The 15321-nt window shown below is 44.3% G+C and overlaps 1 protein-coding gene and 1 long non-coding RNA gene across 7 annotated transcripts in view; both read right to left on the bottom strand.

Moving 5' to 3' along the window:
- The window catches only part of LOC144339339 (uncharacterized), a 42206-nt gene extending 37507 nt beyond the window's left edge, over positions 1-4699 (bottom strand). The window contains exon 1 of the long non-coding RNA XR_013414302.1: positions 4305-4699. This is a non-coding gene — a long non-coding RNA (uncharacterized LOC144339339). The remainder of the gene's footprint in view (positions 1-4304) is intronic.
- The window catches only part of RAB7A (RAB7A, member RAS oncogene family), an 88444-nt gene that overhangs the window by 30664 nt on the left and 42459 nt on the right, over positions 1-15321 (bottom strand). The gene's annotated exons all lie outside the window — the stretch shown is intronic.

Raw genomic sequence — 15321 nt, forward strand, 5'->3', positions numbered from 1 at the left:
TCTGCCCGGCTCAGCCTCCCAAAGTGCTGGGATTACAGGTGTAAGCCACCGTGCCCAGCCTAAAAAATTCTCTTAATTTTTTTTATTTTCAAGAGACGGGTTTCACTATGTTGTCCAGGCTGGAGTGCAGTGGCTTTTTACAGGTGCAATCCCACTACTGATCAGCATAGGAGAGTTATTTGATCTGCTCTATTTGCTACCCGGGCCGGTTCACCCTCCTTGGGCAACCTGGTGGTCCCCTGCTTCTGAGGGGTCACTGCACTAATGCTGAAGTTAAAGCAGATACCCAATTGGTATAATGCACTAAAACCCAGAATTCCTGTGACTCAAGTGATCCTCCTGCCTCAGCCTCCTGAGTGGCTGGTACTATAGGTATGCACCACTGTGCCCAGATGCAAAAATTTAATTCTGTTCTCTCTTCTACAGAGTTAAGAAGTTCCACTCCAGTATTTGGTAATCCCAGCTACCAGGGAGGCTGAGACAGAAGAATCACTAGAACCTAGGAGGTGGAGGTTTCCGTGAGCTGGGATTGCATCACTGCACTCCAGCCTGGGCGACAGAGCAAGACTGTCTCAAAAAAACAAACAAAAAATTATGCCATGAGTAGAACTCTTAAGCCCCAGGACTACTAATCATTGTGTTATTAATCTTACTATATTAATCAAACATATACCAAGGGCAGCGAGACTACAAGAAGAAATCATACCAAATGCGCAAAAAGTAAACTACTACTGTGATCAAGACATGTTAAGTTTACTTTAAGGGTAATTACCTTAGTTGGGAAAATTAGGGAAGGATTCCTCTGAGAAGAATTGAACCTGGATGTGAAGGGCGAAAAGGGAGCAAACAATTTTCCTTAAAGAACATATGAAAATGAGGTGCCTGGGTCAGATCACGCAGGACACAGTGGGCTGTACTAAGGTCCCGAAACCACACAGTAATGAGAAGCCTGACTTGAGATTTCTAAGCAGCAGTGTTCATCCTGCAGAGCCAGCGTCCTGCCTGCCTGCAGTGGGGAGGGGAGGAGACCCTGCGGTGGACAGTGAGGATGCTGCTGCCACCTTCAGGCAAGAGAGGACTGCACTAGACCAGTGTGAAAGCAGAAGGGAATGGGGACAAAGTAAAGGTGGATGGCATCTAGTGATGGATTGGATTGGGATGGGTATGGGAAATGCGGGAAAACGCCAAGGAAGTCGCCTGGGTTTATGTCTCATGGGACCAAGAGGATTTCTTAGATCAGGGAAGTCTGAAAAACAGTGAGGTGTTTCTTGGGGTGGAATTGTGTTTGATTTTAGACATGCTGTTTGAGATGACCCTCAACCAAATCCATTTTTAAAGATACACTGGTATTTAGTTATATTTAAGCTTCATTGTTAACTGAGGGAATATTAATTTGTGCTAGGATTTTATGGCTGAAGTCTATCTAGACGCCTGTGCTAAATTGGGAATGTTATGTGCATTCACCAGACTCGGAAAGCAGATGGCTGGACCTGCCATCTAGAGGTCTGCTGTCTGGAGGCCCAGATGACATAATCATGGCAAAGTACACCAGCAGAAATATTGAATGTTTTCAAAGGCAAGACTAAACAGCTGAATGTGCAACCCCTAAAAACAAGTGTTCAGCATGTTAAAAATAACTGGTCAAAACATTTACTGGTTATCAATCCCTTAACAAGCTTCAAAGAAGTTCCTAGAAAGCATGCTGGAAAATGTTAAATGACTGAAATGAGAAAGAGCAAGATTGATGGGTCAGGTACAGAGAGCAGCTAAGCATCAGGGGGGTGGCGCAGTAAGTTATCTTGGCAGGCCAATGAAACAGTTGGGATGCAGCAACAGGGCCTGAAGACATAGATCCACCAAGGCTAGAGACCTGAGCGGGCACATAAAAGCAGCCAGGTGAGGGAGATATCTAGTCTACCCTTTCAGTCCTTCTCCAGAATACACCTCGTTCCCAGCCATCACACGGCTTGTCTCAAGTGGGCCTGCCATTCCTCCCACAGGGTCCTACCTGACCCCCTAATGTAATGCCCTTTCTGCCCAGGAACCTGCTCATCTCCCTCAAACCCAAGAGCATCTGGGGCCCAGACACCTTTTTAAAAATCATACTTGAGGCCAGGCATAGTGGCTCATGCCTGTAATCCCAGCACTTTGGGAGGCCAAGGCGGGTGGATCACAAGGTCAGCAGATCGAGACCATCCTGGCTAACACGGCGAAACCCCATCTCTACTAAAAATACAAAAATTAGCCGAGCGTGGTGGCCTGCGCCTGTAGTCCCAGCTGCTGGGGAGGGTGAGGCAGCAGAATGGCGTGAACCCGGGAGGCGGAGCTTGCAGTGAGCCGAGATCGCGCCACTGCACTCCAGCCTCGGAGACAGAGTAAGACTCTGTCTCCAAAAGAAAAAAAAAGAAAAAAAAAATCATACTTGAATCATGATTACCTGTGTCTCTGCCTCTCATCCAAGTGGGGGTAGGGCAGGAGGAGGACAGGGCAGGTGGGAGGTGTGTGTTGCGGGGGCGGGGAGAAATTCTCCTTGAAGGTATTCTCTCCTTCATCCCCTAATTCCTAATCCCAGTAGCGCCTGTGGTGCAAGGGCTTGGTAAACAATGGTGCGGGGACAGTGGACACGCCCAGAGGCCAAGGAAGAGACGATGGGGAATGCCAGTCTATCTCTGTTTAGATATACATTTTTGGGTCACTGCCTCTGTGAAAGTGCCTTCTTTTAGGTTCCACTGAGGGCTGCAGATTCTTAGCACAAGACACTCTCTTATTCAAATGAAGACTTTGAGCCTCTTGCCCATTATGAAACCTCATAGGTACCACTAAGCAGGAAAAAGTGGGCTGACAATTCTGGCCAAGGAGTATTCTCTGAAGTACCAACAACAATAAATGTTACCTGGACTCTTACTTAAAAGGTATAGACATACTTCCTCATGCTGGTGACCTGTGATACTTTGGTAATAAACAGTTGAAGAGAGTAAACAAAATCTCGAGAGATTATACAAGACATAAAAAATGCCTGGGCACTTCCCCCATCCCCCTATTTCCAGGTTTCAGTAAATTCTGCTGACAGCCCTGCATCTTACTAGAGCCTACCATGGACAACAGAGGCATGCTGATGTGTGTCACAAGAAGGGGTGTCTAAGTATCAGAAGGTACAGTCACTTTTGCTGTTACTACTGGTCACAGCAGGCCTTTGTGCAATGAATACAGTGCTGTCCCTTAGAGCTAGCCCATGGAGCCTATGTGGCACTATCAAAGGTAACCTCGCACGCTGCTTGTGAGGCTGGGAAAAGGGCACAGGGAGGAAGACAGCAAGCATTTCCATCCGTGTGGGCATCAGCCTGGATGAACCATGAGGGAAAATGGTTCTGGCATGTGCAGTGTTTGTCCATTCAGCTAGGGCTCAAATGGCAGTCTCTTCCTGAGAATTCAAGATTTACACAACTTGTTTAAGGCTCCACAGCTAGTTATGTGCAAGGTGGCAGGCCAGATTCTATTTTGTCCCATTCAAAGATGCTTAAGGAACTTGAGATCATGGTCCCCATTGTAGCAACCAGAAGGATATGCTCCCAAATGCTCAGGAAGACTGCTGATTATACTGAACACTGGGAAAAGAAAGATGGCTAGAAATTGCCAAAACAAGATAATGGAAAGCCAACCCTCCGGTTTTAGGATCGCAACCATGGGTTTTGTTTTTGAGATGGAGTCTTGCTCTGTCACCCAGGCTGGAGTGCAGTGGTGCGATCTTGGCTCACTGCAACCTCTGCTTCCCAAGTTCAAGGGATTCTCCTGTCTCAGCCACCTGAGGAGTTGGGATTATATTATAGGCACGTGCCAGCACCCAACTAATTTTTGTATTTTGGTAGAGACGGGGTTTCACCACGTTGCCCAGGTTGGTCTCCAACTTCTGGCCTCAGGTGATCCGGCGCCTCGGCCTCCCAAAGTGCTGGGATAACAGTGAGCCACCGTGCCCGGCCACAACCATGGGTTTTCAATCCCACCTCAGATACATTCAGCTGCATGAACTGTTTTTTGTTTTTTGAGACAAGGTCTCTCCCTGCTTCCCAGACTGGAGTGCAGTGGAGCGTGATCACTGCAGCCTCGACCTCCGGGGCTCAGGAGATCCTCCCACCCTTGGCCTCTTGAGTAGCTGGGACTATAGGCACACGCTACCATGCCCAGATTTTCTTTTTTGAAAAAAAATTATGGTAGAAATGAGGTCTCTCTACATTGCCCAGGCTGGTCTCAAATTCCTGGGTTCATGCATTCTTTCCCACCTCAGCCTCCCAAAGTGCTGGGATTACAGGGATAAACTACCCCATGTGGCAGCTGTGTGAACTGAAATGCCCCTCTGCTTCCATGTGAAAAATGAGAATCCTCCACAAATGAGATAATGCACAGAAAGCTCCTAGCATTCCATTTGACACATGAAATATGAGTGGCTTTGTTATGAGGGCTTTTCTAACTTAAATGAAAAATATGTACTTAATCAACAAGTATTATTCCATCTTCCAAATCTCACTATTGTAGTCTCTCACACTAACTTCTAGATTTTTGCTATATCCATGTCAGTGCAGATACGTGTCTAATGTCTTGTTGTATTTCTAATACAAATTATACATTCAGCTATATACTACCTAAAACTGCAGTGTGATCTGCATTGGTGTACTGCATCATATGTTAACAGGGCAGTGGAGAGTCATATTTAGCATAAGACCCCTGTCATTTGAGGAAGATAAGGTTACAGAGACCTTTGTGAAGTCCTAATTGGCCAATACCAATTATTACAAAGGGCAAAAATGCCCTTTGTTAGAAGAAAAATAAAGCAGCACTGAAACATGGGCACTGGGTCACTAAGTGGCTCACTCCCATATACCAATTTGAATTCTTGCCTCCACTTTCACTGTTTTGCAGTGACCACATAGGCACATAGGCCCTAAGAACATGGGTGGCCGGGCGCGGTGGCTCAAGCCTGTAATCCCAGCACTTTGGGAGGCCGAGACGGGCGGATCACGAGGTCAGGAGATCGAGACCATCCTGGCTGACATGGTGAAACCCCGTCTCTACTAAAAAAATACAAAAAACTAGCCGGGCGAGGTGGCGGGCGCCTGTAGTCCCAGCTACTCAGGAGGCTGAGGCAGGAGAATGGCGTGAACCCGGGAGGCAGAGCTTGCAGTGAGCCGAGATCTGGCCACTGCACTCCAGCCTGGGCGGCAGAGCGAGACTCCGTCTCAAAAAAAAAAAAAAAAAAAAAAAAAAAAAAAAAAAAAAAAGAACATGGGTTACCACTCATGATCCTATCCACGTCATGCTAAAATATCCCATGTCCTAACAGCCTCTTTCTGGGCCCCACTTAAAGCTGATCATGTGTTGCCATTTTAAATTCAGAAGCAGTAGTCACTGACCATGAGCTAGGGGGTAAACACACCAAATCCAGTTCAAACACTTGCTGAGTGCCACGAAGTGTCCATTACTGAGCTAGGTGCTGGGGATGACCTACAGACAAAACTGCAAATACTTTCTTACTTCAAAAGGAGGCCATCTCAGTTCTCTATAAGCTAGTAAGTACATGATTGTGTCCTGTGGCTTTGTAAGTGTTAAACTGGAAACCTCAGTGGCTATATTCCACTAGTTACTTCACAATTCCTTCCTGGACAAGGGCATCTACACAATTCTGAAACCGCCTCCACAGAGTTGACAAAAAAGGCCTGCTGGGTTCTAGATAGAAATGTAGTTACAACAAAGCATTAATCAGAGTGTACTTTGGCCCCTTTCCTTGTTGCTACAAGTCTGACGTTTTGCATCCCCATTGTTCCTAGAGATAGGATTTCTAACATCAGGGTCATAAGACTGTGTAAAAATTTGCATCCCCACTGTTCCTATAGGCAGTATCTCTGACATTAGAATCATAAGGCTTTTATTTAAGGATCGCTTAAGATGTGTATCAGACCCCAATTCCAGCAACCAGTTTGAAGATCCCCATGGAGGAACATGAACAGCATAACACAGCTTCTCTCCCTGTCCCATGACTTCACTCTGCACTCTTTGACCAATCAACAATCTCCACACTTCGGCCCACTTAAAACCCTTAGAAACCCCAGCCCCAAACTCCCTAGGGAAATGGATGTGCAGTTCTCTCCTATCTGCTCATGTGGTGGCCCTATGATTAAACCTCTTTCTCGGCTGGGCACGGTAGCACCCCTGTAATCCCAACAATTTGGGAGACAGGAGTTTTGAGACCAACCTGGGCAATATAGCAAGACCCCGTCTTTACAAAAAATAAAAAATTAGCCAAAGCCGGGCGCGGTGGCTCACGCCTGTAATCCCAGCACTTTGGGAGGCTGAGGTGGGCGGATCACCTGAGGTCAGGAGTTCGAGACCAGCCTGACCAACATGGTGAAACCCCATCTCTACTAAAATACAAAAAAATTAGCTGGGCGTAGTGGCATGCGACTGTAATCTCAGCTACTTGGGAGGCTGAGGCTGGAGAGTCGCTTGAACCCGGGAGGTGGAGGTTGCAGTGAGCCGAGATTGCGCCATTGCACTCCAGCCTGGCAAGAGTGAGATTGTCTCCAAAAAAAAAAAAAAATTAGCCAAGCATAGTATTGTGCCTGTAGTCCCAGCTATTCAGGAGTTTGAGGCAGGAGAATGTCCTGGGCCTAGGAGTTCAAGGCTGCAGTGAACTATGATCTTGCCACTATACTCCAGTCTGGATAACAGAGCGAGATCCTGTCTCCAACACCCACCCCCCACCCCCCACCCCCAACACACACACAACTCTTTCTCTGCTACAACCCAGTGTCTCAGCATTGCGGCATGCATCAGGTAATGGACCTCTTATGGTCTACAATTCTGTGTTATTTAGAAATGGTGAGGCCAGTTGTAGAACAAAACCAAAGCGCCTGAAACTCAGCCACAATGAATTTTTTTTTTTTTTTTTTGAGACAGAGTCTTACTTTGTTACCCAGGCTGGAGTGTGCAGTGGAATGATTTCGGCTCACTGCAACCTCTGCCTCCCGGGCTCAAGTGATTCTTCTGCCTCAGCCTCCCGAGCAGCTGTAGCTGGGATTACAGATCCCCACCACCATGCCAGCAAATTTTTGTATTTTTAGTAGAGACGGGGTTTCATCATGTTGGCCAGACTGGTCTCGAACTCCTAACCTCAGGTAATCTCCCCGCCTCGGCCTCCCAAAGTGCTGGGATTATAGGCGTGAGCCACTGTGCCCAGCCCCACAATGCATCTTTAAAAGTCAATTTTATTTCAACTCTATATTCATCAATATACTTGGTCCACAACACTGAAACATCACCTGGTTTCTGCCCAAACACTTTCAATAATGATTAACTTCCTCCTATGCAGTGTTTCATCTTCAAACTATTCTAGCTGCAAAATGATGCAGGGAACTAGATTCTTTCTCTGTGTATTCTCCTCCCTGCCTTCTTCTGTGAGGCAGCAAAGTACCAATCTAATCCTTCTCGCATGTGATATCCTACATTATTTGGAGACACCCAGTCTCTTGATCACCAAAACTGCACATCTCTGGTTCTCTCAACTCCTCTGCATGCAACATGGCTTCTAGATGCCTTAACTTCCTGGCTGCCTACCTCTGGCTGAATTAGGCTCCTTATATTTCTTTAAATGTCTGTATCTTTGTACAAGTACTATCTATTACTAAAACAGGTTGATGCTTTAAGAATGTCACATATGGGGCCGGGCGCGGTGGCTCAAGCCTGTAATCCCAGCTTTGGGAGGCCGAGACGGGCGGATCACGAGGTCAGGAGATCGAGACCATCCTGGCTAACACAGTGAAACCCCGTCTCTACTAAAAAATACAAAAAAAAAAAAAACTAGCCGGGCGAGGTGGTGGGCGCCTGTAGTCCCAGCTACTCGGGAGGCTGAGGCAGGAGAATGGCGTAAACCCGGGAGGCGGAGCTTGCAGTGAGCTGAGATCCGGCCACTGCACTCCAGCCTGGGCGACAGAGTAAGACTCCGTCTCAAAAAAAAAAAAAAAAAAAAAAAAAGAATGTCACATATGAAGAAAAACAGGATGACTGAGCATTTTATAAACTTCCAAAACTCCAAAAACTTCCTCAGTTCTGAACAATACTCATGGTAAGTATGATTAGCCTTCAGTGATTTTAACTGCCCAAGAAATATAACAACAGTTGGTTAGGCTTCACTATGCCAACCCCTGATTAGTCTAGACCACACATTCCTAACAGAAGTGATAACTAACATGGATCTGCAGCCCTCTAGTAGCCACAATGTATGCACAGTATATCCATGGTATTAAAATTTCATTGAAGCAGGGGAGACGTTAGGAAGAAAAGGTCTAAAAATTTAGGCTTGGAGGTAAAAGAGAGGTACAATAATGAAAAAAAATTGAGAAAACTAGTTTAAACCTGAACTGTCCAATACAACAGTTACTAGTCACCGGTGGCTATTTAAAGGAAAATTGCACGATATCAAATACAGTCTCTCAGTCATAGCTGCTATATTGGACAGTTCTACTATATGGTGTTGGTCTAAACAATTCTGAGGCATTTTACTAGGATTAACATATACTCTTCAAACATCTCAAGACTCAAGTTATAGCCCTTACTCATTTCATTACTATAATCCCAGCACTTTGGTAGACCGAGGTGGGCGGATCACAAGGTCAGGAGTTCAAGACCAGCCTGGCCAACATGGTGAAATCCCATCTCTACTAAAAATACAAAAATTAGCCAGGTGTGGTGGCAGGCGCCTGTAGTCCCAGCTACTCGGGAGGCTGAGGCAGGAGAACAGCTTGAACCTGGGAGGCAGAGGTTGCAGTGAGCCGAGATTGCGCCACTGTACTCCAGCCTGGGCGACAGAGTGAGACTCCGTCTCAAAAAAAAAAAAAGAAAAAGAAAAAACAAAAGTAAATTGTTTATCTGACCTTCTAAAAAATCAAGAGAGACAGAATATCCAAACAAGCCGGTTTTAGCAGGCATGATAAGGAACTACCCTCTCCTTTAATCCTTACAAAAAAGTAACCTGAAGTTAACCAATCAGTTATCTTTCAATTATTGTTTCCTTGTTCCCACCTTACAAAGTCCATTCTTCTACAACTGCCCACTGGGAGTTTTCATCCTATTTTGTATAACGGAGGCTGCCCTGATTCACGAACTGCAAATAAAAGCCAACTAAGATCTTTAAATGTGTTGTAATTTTGTCTTTTAACAGATATCATATCAAAAAGAACTATCCCTAGAAGGACTGACAAATTGGACTGCATCAACACTAAGAGCTTCTGCTCTTCCAAAAACACTATTAATAGAATGGAAAGACACAGACTAAGAGAAGATATTTGGAAATCACATATCTGACAAGACTTGTATTCAGAATATACAAAGAACTCTCAAACACAGTAAGAAAAAAACCAACCCAATAAAATAAGTGGGCAAAAGATCTAACAGATACTTCACCAAAGAATAAGCAGGTGAAAAGATGTCTGTTCAACATTGCTACTCTTTAGGGAAACACAAATTAAAAACATAATGAGACACCATCACACACCTGTTAGAAAGGCTAAAAAATTTTTAAATGACCATGCTGTGTTAGCAAGGACATGGAGCAGATGGAACTCCCGTATACTGCTGGTGAGAATGTGAAATGGAAAAACCATTTTAAAAGTTAGATATATACTTTGGGGTGATGAAAATGTTCTGGGCTGGGTGCGGTGGCTCATGCCTGTAATCCTAGCACTCTGGGAAGCTGAGACAGGCAAATCACTTGAGCCCAGGGTTTGAGGAAATCCTGGGCAACATGGCAAGATCCTGTCTCTACAAAAAACACAAAAATCAGCTGGGTGTGGTGGTGTACACCTGTAGTCCCAGCTCCATGAAAGTGAGACTCTGTTTCCTTAAAATAAAAAAAGGAAAGGAAAGGAAAAGAAAGGGAAAGGAAAAGGAAAAGGAAAGGAAAGGGGAAAAGAAAAGGTTCTGTAATTAGATGGTGACAGTTGTATAACCTTGTGAATATTTGAACTGTACACTTTGGGCGAAGTGTCTCATGCCTGTAATCCCAGTACTTTGGGAAGCTAAGGCAGGAAGGCTGAAGCTGGGAGTTTGAGAGCAGCCTAGACAACAAAGTGAGACACTGTCTCTATCAAAAAAAAAAAAAAATTAGCCAGGTGTGGTGGCGTGTGCCCTTAGTTCCAGTTACTCGTGGGGCTGAGGTGGAAGGATCACCTGAGCCTGGGAGGATGAAGGAGCAGTGAGCTGTGGTCACACTATTGCACTCCAGCCTGGGCAACAGAATGAGACCCTGTCTTCAAAAACTAAACAAAACAAAATAAAACAAAACAAAACAAAAAATGCACATTTTATATAGGGGAATTTTATGATGTATTAAGTATTTCAACTTTTAAAACAAAGTTAAAGCATATGCCTACCATATGCCCCAACCATTCCCCTCCGAAACAGCTACCTACCCAAGGGAAATGAAAACACAGATCTAGACAAGAGACTTGTGCACCAGTGTTCACAGAAACTTTTGTTGTAACAGCCAGAAATGTGAATCAATCCAAATGTCTATCAACAGAAAAGCTAATCAAATTGTGATATAGCTATACCATGAAATACCACTGAGTCACAAAAAGGAATGAACTACAGATACATACAGCACAGATAAAATAATAATGTCGAATGAGGCCAGATACTCCCCCACCCAATAAATACACAGTATATAAAGGATATATACAGATTCCACTTATACAAAATACCAGAAAATGCAAACTAGAAAGCAGATCAGTGGTTACCTGGAGAGGGGTAAGGAAGGGCAGCAGGCAGGAGGGCGAATTACAAAGAAATACTGGGATACTTCAGGGCAATGGATTTGTTCATTCCCTTGATTGTGGTGATGGTTTCACACAATACATACCATTTGTGAATGGTATGTACTCATACGTACATATGTCAAAACTCAAAGTATATAGTTTCAATATGTATGGCAATTATATTTCAATCAATGAAGCTGTTCTTTTAAAAAAAAAAAAAAGGTATAGTCAGAGGCCAGGAGGCTGCAAATATCTGAGGGGATGACATGGAAGAAGCAGCCACTCCGCATTGCCTCAGTTCTCACTGCATTCACGATTGCTGAATCTGGATTCCAGCTTCAGCTTTTCTTAATTCTCTGCTGCAAATGTCTGCCTTGTGTTGTGTTAGCACCTGAAGTCCCATTAGACAGAAACCTTCCACTTACCCCATCCGTCCTTCCCAAGAGAAACACCTTCTCCTGTTCTCATACCCAAAACCACTTCCTATGTCCCTTTACCCCAACTATCACATCTGGTTTACCCCTAGCCATACAAATCTTTCCCTAACCTCTTTACATTTCCACAATCCTAGTTGCATTATTACTTCTTGACTCCTGATTTACTTCCTTACCCCAGGCTCCCTTCACTCTACTCCTGCTTGCTTTGCTACACACAGGAGCAGCTACTGAAAGCCAAAGCTGCTTGGGCTAATTCCTCAGGCCCTCTAAGATCTTGGCCCCACATCCCTTCCGAGGGTCCCACAGCCCAGGTCTATGTGTTTGCTTGCTACACCTGACTTCCTCTTCTATCTTAAACCTGCCTTGCCACACTTTTCCGACCCCCAGATCCCACAAGGGGCATCCCTCTTGTATTCTGTGACTCAAACCCAGCAACTCCTCAGGACATTAGCTGCAAACACCTGACTGAAGGGACAATTCAGAGCAGAGGCTGAGCCCTCGGATTTTAAGTCAAATCTGAATGCCAACATGCAGCAGGGTGAAGCAGCATCATGTACTAGGCATGAAGGCTGCAGCAAGAGATGGTATCAGGGCAAATCAGACCCTAGTGTTGGTCAAAAGAAAGGAGGATCCACTTCATACCAACTAGGACCACTAGAATAAAATAAAAATAAAAATAAAAATAAAAATAAAAATAAAAATAAACCAAACAGCCGGGCGCGGTGGCTCAAGCCTGTAATCCCAGCACTTTGGGAGGCCGAGACTGGTGGATCACGAGGTCAGGAGATCGAGACCATCCTGGCTAACACGGTGAAACCCCGTCTCTACTAAAAAATACAAAAAAAAAAAACTAGCTGGGCGAGGTGGCGGGCGCCTGTAGTCCCAGCTACGGGGGAGGCTGAGGCAGGAGAATGGTGTAAACCTGGGAGGCGGAGCTGGCAGTGAGCTGAGATCCGGCCACTGCACTCCAGCCCGGGCGACAGAGCAAGACTTCGTCTCAAAAAAAAAAAATAAATAAATAAATAAATAAATAAATAAACCAAACAGATAATGAGTTTTGACGAGTATGTGGAGAAATTAGAACTCTTCTACACCGCTGGTGGGAATGTAAAGTGGTGCAGCATTTTGGAAAACAGTCTGGCAGTTCCTCAGAGAGTTAAACATATGACCCAGACCAAGCACGATGGCTCATGTCTGTAATCCCAGGACTTTGGGGAGGCTGAGGCAGGTGGAATACCTGAGTCTAGGAGTTCAAAATCAGCCTGGGTAACCTGGTGAAACTCCATCTCTAAAAAGCAAAAAATAAAGAAAAACAAACACACATAACCATTCCTATGGGATCTGCTCTGCCATCTCTATAAAAAATAAAAAATAAAGAAACAAACAAACAAAAACGTATGATCATTCCTATAGGATGTGCTCTGCCAGTGTAGACAGTGATCTTTGGTTCAGGAGCTGCTTTCTCTTCCCTCAAGAAAATCATGGTTGACTTTTGATTTTTATTTTCAAAGCTTCTTGGTAGTTGATTTTAAAATCATGAACCCCGAAAAGAACCATACAATAAATTTAGTCCAATTTTATGCCTTCTGCCCTAGTGAAAGACCCGTCTTCTGTTTCCCAAGACAGTGGTTACCCAGGACTTCTTGGGTGTCCTAATTTATTGTTGCATAACTGGTATTTACTTGGTTTCACTGTTTGAAACTTACTGTGACTGGTTCAGATTCTGTCCTCTGGAGAGATGCAATTTGGCAAACATACTGATTTTATATGTTGAGGGTGCCATGTTTGAGTCCCTGTATTCAGTGAAGCACATCAGAGTTCGTGTTAATTTTTACATTAGTGCACATCTAAGTAGAGGGGCTGCTCTGGTCTGAATGTTAATGTCCCTGCAAAATTTGTATGTTGGAGCCTAAGGCCCAAGGTGAGAGTATTAAGAGGTGAGGCCTGGCCAGGTGCAGTGGCTCATGCCTATAATCCCAGCACTCTGGGAGGCTGAGGCGGGTGAATCACCTGAGGTCAGGAGTTTGACACCAGCCTGGTCAACATGGTGGAACTCCGTCTCTACTAAAAATAACAAAAATTAGCCCAGAGTGGTGGCACGCGCCTGTAATCCCAGCTACTCTGGAGGCTGAGGTAGGAGAATCACTTAAACCTGGGAGGTGGAGGTTGCAGTGAGCCAAAATTGCGCCATTGCACTCCAACCTGGGCGACAAGAGAGAAACTCCATCTCAAAAAAAAAAAAAAAAAGAGGGGGTACGGCCTTTAGGGGAGTGATTAAGTCAGGAAGGGTAGGGACCTTGTGAATGGGACTAGGGCCCTTAGGAAAGTGGCTGCAGAGAGCCACCTCGCCCCTTCCATCATGTGAGGACACACAAAAGGAACCATCCAGAAGTGTGACCCTCACTGGACAGTGAATCTATTGGAGCCCTGATCTTGGACTTTTTCAGCCTCCAAACTGTGGGCAATAAACTTCTGTTGTTTACAAATTATCCAGTCTAAGATATTTTGTGACAACAGCCCAAAGGAACTAAGACAAAGAGGTTAACTGAAGATTTAAGGGGTTTCTTCATTTTAGGAGGTGTTTAATTGTATTACTTGAGTTGAATTAGCAAGAGTAATGGTAAGTTAATTCAGTAAGAGTATGGGTAAGTATGAGAAGCAGGGATGGTGAGGAAGGACAGGAAGGCCACTCAACTTAAACACAGTATCGCTGGTAGAGGAGAGGTAGAAAAGGCGAGGGTACTGGACAGGCACTGATTTTGGCACAGTGAGAAAGTTGTGGGTAGCAAAGCTATTACAGGACAGAAATGTGGTATGTGGTCAAGGCTGTCACTGCACTACTCATCACTCACACTGAGGTGACTGGGAGGAGCCGGGGAAGGACAGAGAGGAGTCACAGGGAGCTCATTTCCAGCCCAGCTAAATGGGAGGGAGAAGGCTGCCATCTCTGTGGCACAGCTCACAGCTTGTCATCTGTCCTCCCTTTTGACCTCTGTAATCCTGCCAGGCCCAGATTATTTTGCTCACTTGTTGCTTGCTCTCCTGAAATAATCTGATGAACAAAACAATTTCATTAAAGATGAATGAATACTTCTAACAATAACTCCTCACTCTGAAAACAGGTAGGTAGAGGAAAACAATGTATCCTGTCTTTTAAGTAGGAACTGCATTAGTTGAAAAGCAGGGGGGAATCTAACATGTGAATGCCAGTAGAAGGAATATATTTTAAATGATTGAAATAAAAAATAATTTTGCAATCTTTAATGAAGGGATTCAGGTAAAGATCAGTGATACCATACGTGAAAGATGGGTGAGAAACTTAAAGATCCACATGGCGCCAGAGTATTACCCCACAGAGCACTTCCTAATCACACAGGAATGGGTGTAGGGCAAAGAAAAGTATCTTTACAATGCAGTGATATGGCTGTGACTACCTTAATACCATGATTAAACTTACTGTCTCTAATTGGAACAATCAGACATCATGAGGTACCTAATGAAGTATTCTTGTTAAAAATATATAAGCTAGGCCGGGCGCAGTGGCTCACGCCTGTAATCCCAGCACTTTGGGAGGCTGAGGTGGGCGGATCACGAGATCAGGAGATTGAGACCACCCTGGTTAACACGGTGAAACCTCATCTCTACTAAAACTACAAAAAAAAAAAAAATTAGCCAGGCGCAGTCCCGATATTTGGGAGGCTGAGGCAGGAGAATGGCGTGAACTCGGAAGGTGGAGTTTGCAGTGCGCCGAGATTGCGCCACTGCACTCCAGCCTGGGCGACAGAGTGAGACTCCATCTCAAAAAAATATACATATATAAAATATATATTATATATACAATATTATATATAATATTGTATAATATATAATACTGTATATATTATATACAATATAATTGTGTCTATAATATATTGTATATATTATATAGTATATATTATATTGTATATATTATATTCACATATATATTATATTCATATATATAGTATATATATGAAAGCTAAATGTATTCAAGCCTTTAGACCTAACTTCCACTTCACAAGAAAGAGTGGGGATGGAGAAATACATTAAACATCAAAAGATGC

The sequence above is a fragment of the Macaca mulatta genome, chromosome 2 (assembly GCF_049350105.2).
Source record: "Macaca mulatta isolate MMU2019108-1 chromosome 2, T2T-MMU8v2.0, whole genome shotgun sequence".
NCBI lineage: Eukaryota > Metazoa > Chordata > Mammalia > Primates > Cercopithecidae > Macaca > Macaca mulatta.